An 18,805-nucleotide genomic window follows, 5' to 3' on the forward strand; every position below is an offset into this window, starting at 1 on the left:
ACAGCAGCAGAGGAATTTTGCTGGACATTTTCTTCCTCTCCTTTTCTGTTCTTCACATCAAAAAGCCATTTTTGAAAATGGCTTATACTTGGCTTCTTTGCTCAGAGCAGTTGTTTCAGACTCTCAGCAGACTCAGAGAGATAAGAAAATTCTGAGTATGATCACATTCCGTTTCAAACTCTCCTTCATAATTTTTTCCTAGAAAAAAAAAAAATTACTTTTTTTCAATTAGGTGGCTGCCATTCTTGAATGACCACACCAGAGACTAAGACATGTTCCCATGGCTCCAGCCCTGTGTTCATTTCACTGCACATTTTCAAACTTTTTTTTAGCCTTAGTCAAACTTGCACTTTAGTTGATAAATAAATCATAGCAGAATGCCCACTACTCTACTTCATGATCTTGTGCATAAGAAAAGGGATGTTAAATTCACCCAGCTTTTGGGGAGGACAAGAGACTTGTTTTAAAACTGTGATCTGAGATTAAAGCTTCAGAAGGAAATTGCTCTGATTTGGATCTTACAATCAGGACATGTCTAAGCCAAAAAATATTCCTCCTTTAAAGCCCTGTTGTGCAATGTGTTTCAATTACAGGAGCTCTGGACTAACATTACCATTGCACATGTCAATATAGCTAACATGTTCCTAAATGTGTTATGGCCTAAACCTTATAAAAAGGATTTAAAACCAAATTGTTTGAATCATGCACTCATACATTTTTAGCTTTGCATTGAGATATAATTTCACTACCCTAAATATAATCACAATATTAAATCAGACTGTTTATGTGAGGAAGATTATTTACATATTTCCTCAGAATCAGTCATTTGGTTCATAAACTCAGTTGTGGCTGTTGCATGTATTAATGCTAAAATACTTTAAATATATTTTTCCATTTCTGAGAAGCAGACAAAAACCTCTGCTTCTTCTTAATATTGATACCCTTTGTCCAATGTGTTCCCCAGGCCCAAAAGTGAAAAGATTAAGTACAGAAGTCCCTAAAACTGAATAAAACCAAACTGTTATAAATACTCTGATGAAAACTCTTCTCATTTTTCTTTTTTCAACCTTAAATCTTGCACAGACTAAATGTTCACTAGTTCTTCAGTCATCCATAAAAAGGAAGAAATAAATAACTTTGTCTGGTTTGCTTTTGCATGTTTTTTAGTGGTTGTTACTTAGATTTAGCTCAGTCAGAACTCACTTTGTCTTGTGTGCAATGATACATCTACCATTGCAACAGTGTGATACTGAATTAATACTTGACTCAAAGCTAGCTTTTTTATGCAGATTTAGGAATTTTTTTTACTTACAGGTGGAATAGGTGAAGATTTACTCTGCAGTGATACCAAATGCAATGAAAAGGAAGCAGAAGAGGTTAAAATCCTGAAACTGGTTACCAGAGAGAAGAGATCAGTGCTTAGGACAGTTTTGTGACCCCCAGACGCCAGATAATTTAATCACTTTCATTTATCCCATCCTTTGTCCCATCCGTGCCTGTATCACTGAAAGTGATGAGTGGGCTCACTTAGTTTAAGGTGCTGTTGAAGCTGGAGAGCCCCAAAGGGAAGTATCTGCTCCTGTAACAGCCCAGACATTGCCAGGGGAATTCCTTTGCTTTGCATGGAAGGATCAGGGGGAAATTTAAACCTAAACTCTGCATCCAGCCTAAAAGATTTGATTCTAATTTGTTTCTTTCTAGGAAAAAAATGTTTCACAAAAGGTTTGTGTGGCCAGGAGAGGTTTCAGATCTTCTAAACTTGCCAAATCCAATCCAGCATCTTTCTGAGTGATCTGATGTCCTTCTAACTTATGGAAAGCCTCCAAACAGAGGGATAAATCAATTCTCCTTGACTCCATTGATATGGTAAATCAGAGGGCACAGCCTGAATTTCAGCTGGCAACTCACACTGAGCTGGTCAGAGTCCATTCTTCTAAGTGCAGCTAACAAGAAATTTGCAAGTTCCAATGTGAAGCTATTTTGAGGGGTGGTTAGATCCACCCCTTCGTCTCATGCCCACTTAGAGGTGGCATCTCTGCCCTGATGACTTGAGGCATCATGGGCCCATCAAACTAGGAAAAACTCTCCCTTGTGTCTTTGCAGCTCAGTGCACCTGCTCATTGTTTTGGTGCTCCTCATTAGCCCAACTCTTGGGGACATGGGCATCTACATGATGGACTTTCACAGGTAGCTTCTCTACCCAAGTGGCAATGTCTTTCCATTCATCAGCAGCCCAGACTGGCTTTCCTCTAACCCTGGTTATTTTACGAGGTCTCTGGTGTTGAGATGACCCCGAGGTGTTAGAAAGTCTCTTTTTCCCAGCCCCAAGACTGAAGAAGAAGAGGGGATTCCTTGGCTCTCATTCTCAAGGTTGTTTATTATTTCTTATCTATTACATTCCTTCTCTGACCCACTGAGATCTCTCTGGCTGGGTTGGGGCACACTGACCGCCCTCAGGGTGGTGTTATCTTTTTATACTAAAAACTACGTGTACTTCATTTACAATAATTTTCCAATACCTATCACCTATGTTAGACAGTCTGTCTCTACTCTAAATCAATCCAAAAGTGTCACCATCACAGCAGAAGATGGAGGCTAAGAAGAAGAAGGACACAACATGCCCAGATTTTTCCATCTTGCCTCTTGAACCCCCATTCTAAAAACCCCCAAATTCTACATTTTCACCCAGTGATAAATTCACTATCATTCTATTCAAACCCTTGTGGCTTGTAACTCCTCGCACAAAGTTGGTAATTGTTTCCATGGGTCAAAATCAAAGGCACAGGTGTCTTTGACTCTGTGCCAAGGTCTCTGAGCCCCCTGCCTGGGTTTCGAGTCCTCCAGGGCAGTCAGAGCAATGTCCTGGGTTCCAACAATTATTATTTCTTTCCTGGGCGTACATACTACAGGTTCCTTCAAGGGGATCTGGTAGATCATACCTGGCAGCTCAGTCATGGGAGGTTGAGGCTACCTTCACTTTAGGGGAACTCCCTCAGTTAGTATTTCCTTCCTTGAGTTGATGCACCCATGCTGCCAGGACAGAAGTGGGTTTTCCATCCCACCTTCCCATGTCTTCCCCATGGTCACACAGGAAGAGCCACAGGTCAGCCCATGGGGTGTACCCTCTCTCTCTAGCTGGGGAACCTTGGGCTCTGACTTTGGGGCCTGTGACTCTCACTGGTGCTGCACTGATCTTCCTCACCTCCTCCCTCATCTCCTCTTCGAGTTCCTTAATCACAGCAGAGACATGAGCCTGCACTGGGCCATTGATCATACTTTCAGAATTCCTGAGCTTGTTGGCCACAGAACCCACTGTCTCTCGGTTGGTGTCGGCATTAATCGTTGCAATGAAGGTGGTGTATTGAGATGGCCCCAGATTTGCCAGGCTCCACAACATTTGCCCTGTGCACCTGACCTTGTTGGGGTCATTATCATCCTGCCCATCCCTCCCAAAGAGTCCCTCCAATATTGCCACTTCTCTCAGCTGTTGGATCCCTTCCTCAAGGATCTTCAGTGCATTCTATGGTAGTGCTCCTGCATTCTCTCCCTGTGGACAAACTTCTCCTTACACTCATTAAAAGCTGCTTCCAGAGGGAGAAGGACCCTGGCTGGCTCCCTTACAAATGAATACCTGATTCATACCTGAGTCCTGGGTCAAGGGTCCCAAATTCCTTACCTCACCACCATCCAGCTGGACGCCTGTACCCATAAGGTCCCAGACCTATAGCAGAGGAAATGTATTGCACTTGAATATCTGTATATAGGCTTTGCCCCGGGAGGTCCCAGTTGTTCTTGATAGGCTGCAGCTGTGATGGGCTGCAGCTGTGACTAATGAAGATAACTGGGATAAAAGGGGGCAGGTTAGCCAGTCAGAGAGAGCCTTGAACTAAGAAAGAACAACATGCAGAAGAAGGAGTCTGTGCTGTGAAGATCTGCAGCCATAAGACCACACCAAGGAGGTATAGGACTCTAGAAATAGAACAACACAGACCCAGAGTAGCCAGGTTCCTCACGTCCCCGTCATACAATGTCTTTGTGCAGATTACGGAGACTTTTGTACATCAGGGACTCTGTGATGATTGCAACCTCTTGCTCCCCTGTGGGTTGTAAGGGCCCTCCTTTCTTATCCTTATCTGGGTGCCCTGTTTTCATCTTAGACCTCCTCGTTTCTACAGGGGTGACTGCTGCTAGCTGTGACTGCTTTTGTGGTTCAGCTGGAACCTGGACAGTGGTAACATCCATGGGTTCTACTGCTGCACTGTTAGACTCTCCCTCTTTGAGGCAGGAGGAGAGTTTCCCACCAGCTGGGGAGATGTATTCCTTCAGCATCTGGCCCATCTCACGCATCTCCTTTACCAGAACCCCCAGCCTATCTGGGTGGTTCATTTCTGAGGTGGGCTCTGGGGCAGGGTCAGGCCCTGGGGCAGCATCCCTAGTCTCTGGGGCAGTTTCAGGCTGTGTGGCAGCATCCCTAGATTCTGGTGCTGTGTCAGGTTGTGGGGCAGCATCCCCACTCTCTGGAGTAGGTATCAGGGTGGTTACCCAGATCAATCTCCCCTTATCTCTCAATGCTAAACAGAATCAGACTATCAGCAACACCAACCACTGTATGATATCATTAGCATTTAGAGAAGGTTTGAACCCTTCAAAAACTGGTGGGGCAGATCCAAAGAGCTGGGTGAAGGGTTGGCAGAAAATTTCCCATGGTGTCATTTCCTCACAGTGGGTACCATTATTAAAGTAATTCCAAAACCACAGAGTTAGTGTGCGACAGCTCTGAATCCATGTGCCTCCCTTCCAGAGGAAATTAAAAATCCATTAATTCCTTACCTTATTAACACATAAAGCAAACTGGATAACAGCCACAGTAGCCTTAGTTATAGGACCCATGTTTAGAAATGAGCCTGCAAATGGGGGAAAGGTAGCCACAGCCACTGCCACCCAAACCAGGGTAAGATAGACCACATGGTGACGCCGAAAGAGGTTTCTATCTGCAGCACATAAAAATTAGATTATTCAAGAGTTGTCACTCTTTTTTCACCCTTTTTCTCTCAATGCCCTCGGGCCCCGCTGCTGGGTGCCAAAATCTGTCCTGGTTTACAAGACAGGTGTCTGCTAGGGAAGGCAGGAGCCTCCCTTTGAATGGAGAATTCCTCCTCCCTCCAAATTATTAGAACCTTGAAATTAAGGGGCTCTCAGGCAAAGATATGGGAGTAGGAATAACAATTCTTTACTAGTGTGTATAATAAAGCAAACAAACAAACAAAAGCTACAGAATTAACAAACAGACACAAACCCAGCGGCGCTTTCCCCTTGGGTGCAGTTCCGGGCACGGCCGGCAGGGGCGCTGCTGCTCCCGGGGGCGGGGCCAGTGCAGTGCATCCCCTGCGGCTGCAGGGGGCGCTGTGGGGCAGGCTCGGGCAGCGCACGGCAATGGCGGCTCGGCCCAGAGGGGAAGGGACGGAGGAGAGAGGAGAGGCTTTGATCCACAAGCCCTGGGGCAGCCGATCCTAGTGCCCCTGCAGGACTCTGGGAAGCAGCAGGCTGGAACAGCAGGGATGAGCAGAAATCCTGGGGCAGTGGGCGAGAATGTATCAAAATTCCCCGGCAATAGCTGGAACCTGCAGATGTCCTGGTAGGGCAGGGGGATGCAGGGCCCAGCAGCAGGAGAAAGGTTCCCCACCGGGTTATGGTGGTGGCAGCCAACTCCTTTCCCCAGGCTGCAGGTCTGACCATCCTCCTCTGAAGCCCTACAGCAAGAGAGAGGGGCTGCCCGCAAACCCATCTCTTCTGCCCCCCATTCTCACAGTATCCCTGCTCCCTCGCCCCACCCAAGAGAACACTCCCAAAAACTCCCAAAGGAGTTCCCCTCCCGCTGTCTCAAGTACCCAGCCATCAGTGCTTCTCAGCAACTCAATAGGGAAAAATTCCACACTAACAAGGGAAAACAGAAAAAACCCAACCCCCAACATTACTGTTACAGTCCTAAAAGTGTCTTTGCCTCCTCGCTCTGTGCCAGAAGGGTTTCACTGGCATACTTCTGGAGCAGCTCCATCTTCTTTCTTTGTACAAGAGCTTTCTCAATCTCCTGTTGAGTTGGCACTGGAACATGTGCAATTAATTTCTGTTGGCCATCTTTACCTTCTCTCTCCTTGCCACCTTCCTCATCAGACTCTTCCTCATGGACAGCATATGTTTTCTTCTTCCTCCTCCTCCTCACCTCTTGCTACTCGTGCTTCTCTCTCCTTCATTTTTCCACTGCTTCTGCTATAACTTTCTTCTCATGCTCCTGCTCCAGGGGCTCCAGAATCCCATCATCTTCATCCCTGTAGCCATAGTACTCAGCGTCAATGTCCTTCATAAGCTCAGCCTGAGTCTTCCGTGGGCAGGGGTTCCTTTTCAAAAAGCTCCCTAACTGCTGGCAAGTCCTTTGCAGCCCCAAAGTATTTGTAGCCTCTGTCTTCTGGAACTTCTTTCCCTTCATGATCTAACATTTTCAGGCCAATCCTAGCATAATCAGGACCTCCCAGCTCCTTTATTCTGTATTCCCAGTGTCCTTTCTCCCTCAGAAGTTTTTTTGATTTCATCATTCAGGTCACGAATTCTGAATTCACTCAATCCAGCATTCTGGATCTGTGCCACTTTCTTAGAAATCTCCCCAATGATCTGTCTCCTCCATTTCTCAGCTTCGGGCAGCTCATTACACTCTGATGCAAGGAAAGGCCTTCGCTCCTTGACTTTTCCTTCCTCAAGCTGGGCTTGCCAGAATCTTGCCAAGGCTGTGATGGCTTTCTCTGCATTGCGAGCCATGGTCCTGCTGTGCTCCTCAGCCCCACCAAACATGGGGTGCACACAGCAGCTCCAAGCCCCAGAACCAAACCCAGCCCCACTCCCCTATGGGCCTGTGGCTCTCTCTTCTCCCTCTTTACTCTTCTCGCAAGATTATTTGCAGCAATTAATTTTAAGTTCTTAAGTCCTTAACCTTGAATTTTGTCTGCAGCAGTTTAGAAATAATTAGCTCACCAAAAAAATTTTACTGCCGAAACAGACAAAGTCAGAATACAACCTGACACCCTGTGGGTCAGGGTGGTGGTAGCAGTCCCATTAGATTGTGGCTGCAGTCCTCCTGGAGTGACAGATGTGGTTCTGTTGAAGCAGTGATCCTGTAGAAAGGTGGAGTTTTCTTCTGAAGGTCCAGTGTTGGCATAGAAGGGTCCGGTCTTCCACTGGGAATCCAGTGGCCTGTGATGTTTTGAATCTCAGATTATATCCAGGTAGGAATGCTTGGCTCCTCCCCCTGGGTGGAGCAGCTCACAATGGGATGAGGTAATTTTTATCAGTCATGCAGAGACTCAATGGGCCATTAACAGAAGATCTCTCCATGAGGGAAAGATCATGGGAGGGTCATGGAAGAGATAAAGAACACTGCCCCACCTAGTTTTAACAGATGGTGATAGAATACATCTGGTTACATCTTGCATTGCATTTTAAGACAGCTAAATATTACTTTTTTACATTGTAAGATATATAGTTGTTTTCTTTTAAAGGATAAGATTACTCTGACTAAACCAGCTGTGATGAAACACTGACAAACACCTGTTTGTGGATAAAGAAGATACAGTGTGCTCACCCTTGATTTTGTCAAAGATTCCATTGGTCATTGCAATCTCTGCTTATCTAATCTCTGTTTTATCTTCCATAGATAACACAGAAGAGTCAGTTATGATTCTACATTATGCCTGTTACTGACTGTAAGCTGTTTTAGTGTTTTCCTTTGTTTCATTTTACTGTCATAGATACATGACTGTTTAGAAAGGTGTAATCTCAAATTCTTCAAATTCCTAAAATGGTCACTGCTGATATATTGAATACATGATGTGAATTTACTGATTTTATTATAGGCATTATTCATAAGATGCTATTACTGTATTTATAGCCGGCTTCTTATTTGCTTTAACATCTCTTTGCATAGTTATCTAAGAGACATATGTTGTTTCAGGATCCTTTTTTTTGTTCTCTAGCTGCTTAGGCATCTCTTAGACCAGGTTAGCTCTCTGGCTAGTCCCTGCACTGGCTCTATGGTTTGACCCAATGCTGTCTCATAATTTTTTTTCAGAGTTCCAAGAAAAGATAAAAAGATATCTGAGCTTCATTGAAAGCCTCCTCCAAACTGCTAGTCAAGTGGTTTTCCCCAGTTATTATTACAGAAGCACTCCAGCAGTTTGCTGTGTTTGAAGCACTTCTATCCTGAAGGAAACTTCAGAGGGATCCAGGTACTCGAAGGTTTGATTAGTCTTTAACCCCAAGGCATTTACTCATAACTGCTATTCTTAGAAATCTTGTTTTAAAATGGGTTTAGGGAATTCCCTCCCAGTTGGAGCTTGGGCAGTGGCCAGGCCTTGGCTCTACCTGGATGGAGAATCTGCCAATATACCCAGATGTTATCTGCATCAAAACTAAATTCAGATCACTTTGACTTGGCAACTTGACCCTTTATATATGACAGCTGAACCTATTTTTAGAGTGAGCTTGTGAATTATTATCTGGAAATAATTATCCAAGCCCTCACTAAATTGAGGTTTGTTGACTGTTTGCAGACTCTGAGATGATGTGCAGTATTTCAGAGATTCCTAATTATCTAATTTCGCATGTATTATTAATTATGTGTATTATCTGAAATATTCTTAATTGGTGTACCTGACTTATTCCTGATTGCTGTCAGTTTCTTGTTCATTACATGATTGTTTTGCCTTGATGTTTCTTCATGGTCATAACCAAACTCATGCATCTTATCTTAAGAAAGCCAAAATAAGGAGAATTCAGTGCCTTAAGAACATCCAAATAATGTAATGTGTACATTAGAAATTTAGACAACAAATCATCTTGAATAATGCAATATTTACATTATTAGAAATTTAGAAAAAAGATCATCAAATCTAAATCCCAATTGAGTGAAAGCCTAATTGATTCATTGGCTTGAAGAGAGGGTGTGCTTGTGCTTTATCATCAGCAGGTTCAAAGCAGTCACCTGTTCGTTCAATCAGACACCAATCACCTCCAAGAAAATGAGGCCCAGTGGAAAGAGAAATAACCTAATCACCATGCAGCCTTCGTGGCCAGAACAGGAACAGAAGCAGGACTGCCAAGACATATCTGTGTCTGCAAACTACAGAGGCAATTTGCCAACAAAAGCCTTATGTCATCATGATGGTATAGTGTTCCTACTAACCTTCTTCATGGAAGGTTCCTTACTCCCTGTTCCAGGATCCAGGAGGACATCTGGTGATGTCAAAGACCAACATTTCCAGCTAATGAACATTCTCCTGAGTCTCAGCTACGTGGACTTCAAAACAATGGTAATTTATCTCCATTTCCCTAAGAGACATTGGACATTATTCTTTTGTTTTCTCATGCTGTGAAACCCTGTGCCAATGACATGATAGAATGTGATACGTTTGGTTGATTGTAATCTTTTATATATCTTATCCCATATCTAATAGATAACCAGTGATAACCTTAATGAGATAAAACCCTCACAAGAGCTAGCTGTTTTAACATCAGAACATATGAACCTTTTTTAAATTAATGAAAAGGGTGAGATGTCGTAGATAGGTAGAAGAATTATGAAAGGAAAACCTTATGAAATGCTAAAATTGCCAAAGTTGGCCTGTCATCTCTTCTAAGTGCAGCTAACAAGAAATTTGCAAGTTCACTTGTGGAGCTATTTTGAGAATGAGAAGTTGTTTAACACAACAGTTCTGAGGGTGAAAAACAAATGCACCTGTGTGAACAATAAGATTTGTGTCATGAGACCTCACAAAGGAAAAATGTAAATCTATCTAGAGATAGAAAATTTGATAGACATATACAATGGCCCTTTCTGACCAATGAACTGAGTTTCACTGGGTTTAACTAGTTTCACTAGTTAAATTAGTTAAACCTGGTGAGTTTCATTAGTTTACAATTAGGTTTAACACAGTGCCTTCTGACATTTCCTACAAATATGAGCTTTGTGAATAAAGAATTGGCTTTCTGCATGAAGAAAATGGAGTCTTGGTGGATTTATTCCAACACTCAAGTAACTGTCTTTCCTTGCAAATTGTCATTGTGCATCCTGGATCAAAGCACTTTCTGGGAGTCTCAGGTTTCTCTCTTATTCATCGCTTCTTTGTTCTCTCTTTCTTTGCTCTCTTTCTTCTCATCTAAATACAATTTTTTAAGGTTTTCTCTCCTCATACCTCCTAATTCCTGTGATCTGAACCCATGAGTCTTTTCCCCCAATTTCATTCTACTTTCACATTCTTTCTCTCTGGTCTCTGCCTCCAGTTCCTGTGGCAGGTGTTGACACAAGCTTGGTGCTGTACATTTCACCACACACTGGGCAGCCCCACTCAGCTCTCCAGGGCTGTTTTCACTGAACACTGGCCTCTTCTGATCTGTTTGTGTCTTACCAATCTTGTAGTTTCCTCTGCTTCTTTCCCACTTGTCCCTAGCCAACAGTACTGCAAACTTTTATATGCCCACTCAGTCCTTCCAGTTCAATGATATTTTTTCATCTTAAAATATCTCCTTTCTATTCCCTTTCCTTTCTTCTATGAGCATAATTCCCTGTTTCAGCTATGACTTCTAAGTCTTCCTAGACAAATGATGTTTGCAACTCTGTTGACCACAGTTCTAGATCCTTTCACATCCTTTACCTGACATCACACTTTTCCTTATTTCCTTCTTCATTATTTTTCTTGATAAAATAACTGTTGAGCATGCCAAATTAAAATTACATTTCAACCTTTTGGTTCCATTACACTTCACCTTTTCATGTCTTCATTTTTCTTGTAAAACATTGCCCTTTAAATTCAATGTCCTCTGTCCTTTGTCTCCATGTCTTCATGTCCCCATTATATTTTCTTTTGCATTTCTCCTGAATTCTTTTTTATCTTTACCTTCAGAGTACAAAGATGTTTTATTCTATTCTGCATAAACAACAATTTAAAAAACCCTTTAATTCTATTTGGTTTCACAATAGCTACATCTTCAGTTGTCCTTTTACCTTAAGTTTATTCCGCATGCCAAATACAAATCTGTTGCTGTGTCCATCAACAGATACAGATGGCTCTTGTCCAAGTTCTCAGCTTCTGCATTCTCAAGCACTACAAAATCCTTGACTTATTCAGTCCGGCCTTCCCCACCCTTCTACAAAAATAGTTTTACTATTTCCTTGTTTTGAGCACATCAATCTTCTCTCTTAATTCTTCCACTGCAATCCTGCCTTCATATCATCAAATATGAATAAAAATGAGGTGTTGCATCTCCTTACAGCCTTAGCTTATTCTATCTATCAAAAGCAAGACAAATAAATAAATAATAATAGCAATAACAAATCATGCATGGAAACATGCATGAGATTATGAGATTTGAACATCTCACTGTGAAAACATCAATCTAACTTGGTACATCTAACAGCTTCTCTGCCAGTCACATCACGGAAGTTACTGTTCATATATTTTGGATAAATTTTCCTTCTTTGTATTAAAGGTTTCCATCTGGTACCTTACTTAAACTGACTAATACTTTGTTGAATGACTTAGTCCACTGAGGTCGTGACTTGCAAAGAAAAGTGCTATTTAATTGGAGTCAAGATGATACAACTTGCCTATAACAAAACTTGGCTTTTAAATATTATTTTTAAATTTGTATTTGACAGATCATACTGTTTTTCCTCTTCTTTTACTTTACTGGTTTTTTAAATATGTTAATCACATCTAACAGTCAAGGATCAGAGGCTTCAGTGACTTCATTTGATAAAAATACAATTAATGGAATTTTCCCATATGCTGTTGTTCATGTGAGCAGAATAAGGAAACAGGTCACTGATGAACTTCATTTCACAGTACTTGACAATTGGCATGCAAACAAAATGCAATCTCAAACTGGTTTATCTTCTTACTACTGCCTTTGATCTTCAATTGCATATTTCTATACATCAATGGTTCAATAACCTTTATAGTGTATGCAATGACAGCTGACATCAGATTAATTGATCATTACACAAGTACCTTAGAAATATGATGAAATAATTAGTAAATAATCATGTTCCTGACTGAAAGGCAATATATTTTTTACAAAGGGATGAATCTAGCATTTCAATAATTTCAAATTGATTTAATGAATGTGATTCCATCAGAAACCATTCTGCTTTGCTCCAGTCTTCAAAAGTACACTTATTAATAGACCTTCCATTTTCCATAGGAGTGCTCTGGACTCTATGTTCAGTCTGGATTTTTTTTTTTGCAATAGGTCATAGGCTAACAGAAATAAGAAACTTTACTATACTTGTTTTATAAAGCTTATGTTGCTGTAATCAATTCATTTTAATACTTTTTCCAATGACTAAAACTCTAGCTTCTTATCTAAATTTAGCTGGTCAAGGCCTGAACTAAAAGTAGGATGAAGGGGGAAAAAAGCTACCTTAGATCTGCTCTGTACATCACCATTGATTCAGTTGTGTAACAGCCCTGTGACATCCTTATGCCAAAGGAGAGCACATTGCAAGTCACCTGGACAGAAGGGATGCAACCAAAGGACAAAGTAACAGAAGAAGAAAATAGCAAGACCAGAGGAAAGGAAATTAAATTAAGTGCTCACAGATCAGAGTTGCTAAGACAAGATGATAAAGCAAATTGTACACAAAGAGCTGGTAGCCTGATTGGAACTAAAACTGTAAATTGGATGCTATAGGTTTGAAGAACATAAATTGAAGCAAAAATTAGTTCTGTGAATTAAAAATAATTAACTAGTTCTTTTTTCTACTAATAGATTTCTTTCTATCATTGCACCCAATCCAAATGTCACATCTGTCTATAATGAACTGTGAAGATTTATATAAAATTGAATGTCTTAATAGCAATTTGAGTTGCACACTTGTATGGCTTTGAATGTACTTTAGTCAAGCACTGGGCTTCTGTAGTGACACTTTGGCCAGCTTTTGCTAAATAGGTCACCTAAACCTTGAGATTAATTGGCTTAAAATGCTGTAACTGAAAACCTCTAACCTCTCTTTCTTAAAATTGGTAAGCCTACCTTGGTTAAGATCTTTCTTTTTTTCTTTTGATATGGTTTCTATGTAGAAATGCATAGGAATATGTCAACTGTGTTAAAATGGTACTGATCAAATTATTACTGGTTGGTTTCTATCCTGTTCCATCTTTACCCTCCAAACAGGATCCATTTTCAGTCAAGGCACCTTGTGTGTAAAGATGAACGTTAGACAACTGCATCAATGAAAATACCAAAGTCAGCTCTGACAACTATGATTTTATTCTCATAGTCTAGCTCAGGTTACAGAAAAATTTATTTGTAAAAAAGCCACTTCATGGCCTGACTCTGTAATTCCTGTCTTTCCCATTCCTTGTTCTTAAGAAAGGTTTCCTATCCCACTTTGTGTTTAGCAAGCAAAGTTCAGTAAAGAAGGGAAATAGAGCTGAGACAGCCAGTGTGGGGTCTGGAGGAAGGTTGTGGAGTGGCCACTGCTCCAGGAACAGCATCAGCAGCTGCTGCAGCCCCCAGGCTCCAGTCACCCCCAGGAGCAGGAGTGGAGGCTGGAATACATCTGTCCAGCAGAGCTGGTGGGCACTGCTGTGGCCAGAGGCCCCTGGTGTGTTCTGCCCAGGTGTGGCTGCAGAGACAAGGAACAAAACCCCAAGTGGGATCCTACAACTCTTTATGCTTGAAAAATGCCATGGGTGGAGCTGGGAGATTGCTGTCTTTACAGTACAGAGACACTCCTTCCATCCAGGGAGTGGCTGGAAATGCTGCCATCCCTCAGGCTTGTCTTCCCTGGGGAGATTGTGAAACCTCTTTCCTCAGCTGCCCACCATCTCCCAGTTTGTTCCACAAATTCAGCTCTGCAAGGGCTTCCTCCACCTTCGCAGGAGTTCCTCACTTCTCCCACAGGAACTCAGGCCATCACCAGCCTTTGCCTCCCCATCTCCCTTTGCCAGTGGTTCCCTCCAGATGTTCAGGATATGACTCTGCCATCAGACTGATTGTTCTGGTTGTTAAGGGAGCCAGGATCATCTTCTGTGAGGGGGGATTATAGGGGCAAGGGGAGCTTAGAGAGCACAGCTTGCAAAACCACCAAATGTAGAGTTGCATGGCAGGAGGATGGAGAGAAATGCTGGGGCAGTCCTGGAGGTTTTGACACAGCAGAAATGCAGGAGCCCTCAGTGACCAGCTGTGTGGAAAGCTAAAGCTGGAGTGTCACATTGTGAAGGACAGCAGCACAGAGTTCAGTAATAACCAGATGTTAACAAAATGAGGCACTGTTAATACTCCTAGAGGGGATTTCCACTTCAAGCAAGGTAGTTCATTCAACATTTGCCCTGAAAGAGATGTAAGAAGGTGTGAGAATGAGCCTCAGGAGCATTGTTCCCTTCAGCCCTTAGAAAACCTGCCTAATGTTCCGAAAAGCCATCCTAATCCTGTCAGCAGAAATGCCTGAGAGGCAGCAAACCAGCTCTTCCCAGTGCAGCAGAAGCAGAAATAATGCTGCAGTGCACAGAATAATTCTGGTTTGACCTAAACTTGTGTTCCTTTACATGTTAGTCATATTCTGCTACACATTTCTAAACTGCAAATGCCCTTCAAAGAGTGATGGTTTTACCCAGCACAACACAAATTGGTTGAGCAGGTCTCAGTCCACATTAGCTGGCATGGCTCCACCAGCTAGAGATCAGCCCTGTCAATTTGGTTGCCCAATACATTGATTTTGGCTGCTGTCATGCTCACACTCTGTTTTCATTATATTGTTGTCATTACATTGCAAGGGTTCCATATTGCTAGAGTTTCATACCTCCTTGATGTTTCTCATAGGCAGTTCCTCTAGGCACTAACTCTTCCTTTTTCTCACAGCAGCCAACTGACTCCAGATCCCCCTCAACCAACCAATCCACTCTTCTGTAACACTCTTCTTATTGGCTGTGGCCAATAAAGTCAGGCCTGCTCCTAATCTTTAATAATTAACCCAGCTGCAACTCTTTAGGGCATAAGATTACTTTCTATACAACCTTTATTTACTTATATTCTATCCCCCTACAACACTCTATGTAATTAATGCAGATGGAGAAATTCATGTCCCTTCTGAGCACTGTCCATAGCCACTGTGTGAGTCTGTCAGAGAGGGGGTTGCTGTGAACAGAGAGGTGCCAAGCAGGCACACACCAGCTGTTGCATTTAATGAGGTGTGTGGCAAGTTAGTAACTTCACCAGTTACCAAAAGGGTAGCAGTCCTTTCATATGTCGGTATTGGTTTAAAGAATGCAGTGAGATGTCACTGCAGCATGCTGATTGATCTCCCTGAATTGATAATTATCCTTCCTGAATCTGGGAGAACGAGGGATGTCTCCCAGCCCATACTGTCCATAGCAGCAAGATAGGTTACAGCAATTCTGATAATCAAGGTAACAAAACCTGCAGTCCCTCTTACTCCCTCCTGCCCAAGCCATTTATACTGGCAGCTGGTTACATCCCAGCAGGTCCTATCTCAGAGAGAAACCTGTGGTAGGAAGAAGCTCAGGGAAGGGATAGTCCTAAATAAATCCCCACTGCTTCAATCTTTGAAAGGACAGTAGAAGGGGAATGAGATGAACCTTGGGGTGCTGGGAGGTCCCAGCTTCCCCAAGGTGAAATACCAGCAGTATGCCTGGTTGGAGTCAGCACTGTAGAACTTCTTTTATTTCAGTTTTAGATGTTGGCTTTTTGCCTTCATCTGAACCGAACAACCAGAGCATGAAATGCTCACTTTCACATTCAGCACAAAGCCCAGTCTTCACTTTATATCAATTTTTCTTCCCTCCAGTGTTTCTTGGTACAGACAAGAAATCAAGGCCAGCAAAGGGGTTAAAATCAAAGGCAGGACCTACAGGTTGCAACAAATTTGACAAAGTCCTTTTCCCTCTCTTTTCTCCCTCTGCCAAGGGCTTTTCTTGTCACACTACACAGTCCAACCTTCCTGGAGTCCAGGAGTAATGTTCATCTGCCACAGTGATGGGTTCAGACTATTGGAGGCACAGTTACAACACCTATAAACAATAAAATTCCAAGCTGCTATAATCATGTTGTCAGCAATGAGTAATATGTTCTGCAAAAAAATGCCTAAGGAAGCTGCTGGAGTGTGCTGAAGGTGGCTATAAACTCTCCTTCTGAGAACAATTTCTTGACAGCTGGTCAAAATTTCAACCAAAGAGTTACTGAAATGTTCATGACAATTTTCTTTGCCTTCTTAAATTATGTTAGTCATATTAAAATAGCCATACTGTTAGGATGTATTGCGAGAGCAGAATTCAAACTCTCCTCTCCCTCTCCTCTCCTCTCCACACACTATCTAGACACAGGGATTCCGATCAGCATTTTGACAAGCTCACGTCAAGAAATTATATATGCCCCTGACCAAAAATTAATTATTTAAGAGAGCTACTAAAAAATTGGGATCTCTCTCTTTAAATGCTTGACCCTGAGGCAGAAGAGGAGGTGGGGGAGAGAGAGAGAGGGAGACAGAAAATGATAATCGCTTTAGATAACAACCTGAGTCATGCTAATAGCAGCCTAATTGCTATCCAAGTGCTTTCAGCAGGAAACAGGCACACCTAGAGAGGCACCTGTGCAGAGCAAGATTACGTTTAAATGGAAGAAGGACAGAGATATAAATGCACTTTCATCTGAGTATAGTAGAAAGGAAGAAATGGTTGTTTATGTACAAACTGCCTTCAGATAATGGCACGTGGCTGGTATGCAATTCATGTGAGAAACAGACACACTACAGGACTCCAAGTGAAATGGGCATTTATATTTAGAGAGAGAAAAGAAAATAACCGTATGTGGGGAAGAAATGGCTGATGCTGTCTTTCCAGAATAAATCTGCTTCTGCAATGATTATGACCTTTTTATAAAATAAAATAAAGTTAGTAATGACAGTCTGATAATACAAAATAAGATCTTTTTTTTGAAAGTCAGTATGACTGCAGGAAGTATGAGTTGCTTGGAAGAAAGCTGCCTGAGAATGGAATTGTTTGTAGTTGATTGATAAATATCAAACATGCCCTTCATATGCATGAGCCTGTTTGTGTGCATTTAAGTTGTTGCTCTGCACTGCTGTTCTCTGAGCACTGCCCCTGGCTCTGGCTGCAGCCCCTGGCACAGCAGCTGTGGGGTTTCCACCCGGGTTTGGGCAGAGCCCTTGGCCCCTGTTCTCCAGCTGCCCTCCCTCTTTGCTGCTTCTGTTCTGAGAAAGAGGACATGGTGACCAGGTGCTGCCCACGTGTCTGGGTGGAAATGAAGATTGGGATTTCTGAGTAAGAGATGATAAAATGCTGCTCGGTTTGTGGAGGACGAGCTCTGTGGAGTGGGGCGAGCTGAGTGCAAGAATTGATTGTGGCCTCTGATGGAGAGTCAGATCTTTCAGCAAGGGTATTGATTTATGCATTCAACTCTGCAAGTTGCTTTCCACTACATCTTTGCAACTGAAATTCAGTGATGTGAATTTCAATAGGCATGAACAAATGCCTAGTGTTTTGAAAAGCCTGAATCTGTATCTGTAGGATATAAAAGCTGTTACATTTCCGTGCTTTTTCTCTCCTCTGGAAGTCATTTTTCCAGGTTGTTGGTAATGGATATTGCATGCAGAATGTATGTGTGTGCCTATGCATTACCATGATTGTTATTTTCCCCTAAAAATAGCCCTTTTTTATTATTTGTAAATAGCATTTGATCACAGTCTAGAAATATTGCATGACAGAAATTATCTGTCTTGAATTGCTGAATAATACACCCTCTGGATTTAAGCATCACAGGTTCTCATGGCAACTTTTTTTAATACCTGCACATGCAGGAAAATATGCTGGGCTATCCCAGTAATCTCTGGAAAAACAGCAGCAACAGAATAAGCTGACATGTTTATCACCTTACGTTTGGAATTTGAAATAGACATAAAAACCTGCTTTAAATAAAATACATCAATAAATAAATATGGGGGAAAAGCACATAAAAGCCAAGCAACACTGTGGAAACAATAACATGAAATAATTTCATGAATATTTAGTATAAATTAGTATTTATATTATACTGATACTCAGAATTTCAACCAATGATGGATTGGCATTGTCAATATACATTATGAACACTCAGAGTAGGTACCAACCCTTGCCATAAGGCAGCTCTGGTTATTGTTTCTTTCTTCTTTGTTAAGACTTGCTGAAATTTTACAAAATAGGACCTTCTATTAGAAGGTCCTATTACATCAAGTTCAAATGACCTTGATCTATGATACAACAATCCTAACAAAAGAATTTTTCAGTCACAGTGTCAAATGCTCCATTTCAGCTTTTCTTCTGCATTCCAGGGCACTGTTCACATTAATCCAACTGGCTTTGGAGTAGCCATTTGCCTTCAACATGCAATTCTCTTAACAAAGGTCAATTTTCTTTCCTCTTCTGCCTTTATTACTATTGCTGTCCCCGCATGACCCCTCCACAGGGTCAGGTGTGTAAGCACCTGGCCAAGGTGGCGTCTGTCTGTGATCACAGGTCCCCAGTGCTCATTGTGAGGGTTCAAGCAGAGCAAAGCATACAGGTTTACACACACACTCCAGAGGATGCTGTCTGTTTGGAAACGGCTTGTGCTTCACAAAAAGGGAAGGTAGCTCTTGAACAGGAAGACACCAATTAAATTATTAGGGTTAGCATAGAAAGAGCTGTAAACTGTCTATCCCTTAATATCTTTAAGAACAAATTATAAAACCTTCTGTGAGGGATGT

The 18,805-nt window shown here is 42.0% G+C and overlaps 1 pseudogene; it reads right to left on the reverse strand.

The window, feature by feature from the left end:
• Nucleotides 1-5,977: 5,977 nt before the first annotated feature.
• Nucleotides 5,978-6,810, reverse strand: LOC136571301 (pre-mRNA-splicing factor ISY1 homolog pseudogene; annotated as a pseudogene).
• Nucleotides 6,811-18,805: the final 11,995 nt, after the last annotated feature.

Source organism: Molothrus aeneus, chromosome 2 (genome assembly GCF_037042795.1).
Source record: "Molothrus aeneus isolate 106 chromosome 2, BPBGC_Maene_1.0, whole genome shotgun sequence".
Classification (NCBI taxonomy): domain Eukaryota; kingdom Metazoa; phylum Chordata; class Aves; order Passeriformes; family Icteridae; genus Molothrus; species Molothrus aeneus.